The following is a 1,280-nucleotide window of genomic DNA, read 5'->3' on the forward strand; positions in this document are numbered from 1 at the left end:
TAGAGGGTAACAGTGACCTAACATACAGGACATAGAGGGTAACAGTGACCACACATACAGGACATAGAGGGTAACAGTAACCACACATACAGGACATAGAGGGTAACAGTGACCACACACACAGGACATAGAGGGTAACAGTGACCTAACATACAGGACATAGAGGGTAACAGTGAGCACATATGAGACATGTGACATCACATGTTTTTGTGTGTATAAGAAGTGTTTAGTGTGTATTTTTAATCCTAAATGTGTGTGTGTGTTTATGTGCTTTCGTTCCAGAAGGATAACAAAGTGTCGGCGTAGTCGCGACAGAAGACGATTCTCCAGAAAAGTGGAACTTCTTCACGCTTCAAAACGGGGAAACAGATATTTTGTTGCTATTTTGTTGACTTAAAATAATGAAGATTGCCTACTAGTTGTATATTTGTCACCAGCACTGGGGGAGGGGGGGGGGGGGGGAGACACAATGGTGGACACAACAACAACAACAACAACAACAACAACAACAACGCAGTTTATCAGAAACATTTTAACAAGGCTAAGAACAGAATAATTATGTATAAATTGAGTTCTTTGTTTTCCGATGGATTCTCCCGCGGCTCCTTTTCCTAAAACCTCTTTATAATATTTCGGGAGCTTTATGGTCGACGTCTCAGACGCTTTCTATCGTGTATTTTTCTACAACTTCCTGTTTCGCAGCATCACGTTTCTCCCTCAACTTTGATCGCTTCTGTGTCCGTTCACCTTAAATCTCTCTGACACGTCGCATCTTTACTTTCCTCCTTTGGGCGATCGGTTGGTTTTTGCATCCTGGACGCTGTTCTTCATGTTTTGGGTCTTAAGTGACTGATGGGAACAAATATATTAGAAATCGGTCCGATGTTGAACGAGAACGCTGCCGTCAGTGATCCCTACAGAGATAGAGCTAGTTAAAGAGTAGGATCCTTTAACAAGAAACAGCCCCAAAATCACCGTCACCAAACCCACCAGACTCCATGTAAATAATCACTACTTTTAGTGTGTATAGAGCAGCATATCTCCACATGTAAATAACTGAACTAAGGGTGTGGTAACAAAGGTATATTAGCAGAGTGTCTCTGTTTTGTTGAGAAAGAGGTAAATGTGTAAAGTCCAGATGCTGAGAGCGTTTGTGGAGCAATGACTAACTGCAGCTGGTGAAGAGATATTTGGGCTGTTTGACAGATTATTTACATGGAGTCTGGTGGAGATATGCTGCTCTATACACACTAAAAGTAGTGATTATTTACATGGAGTCT

This window comes from Etheostoma cragini, chromosome 8 (genome assembly GCF_013103735.1).
Source record: "Etheostoma cragini isolate CJK2018 chromosome 8, CSU_Ecrag_1.0, whole genome shotgun sequence".
NCBI classification, from domain to species: Eukaryota; Metazoa; Chordata; class Actinopteri; order Perciformes; family Percidae; genus Etheostoma; species Etheostoma cragini.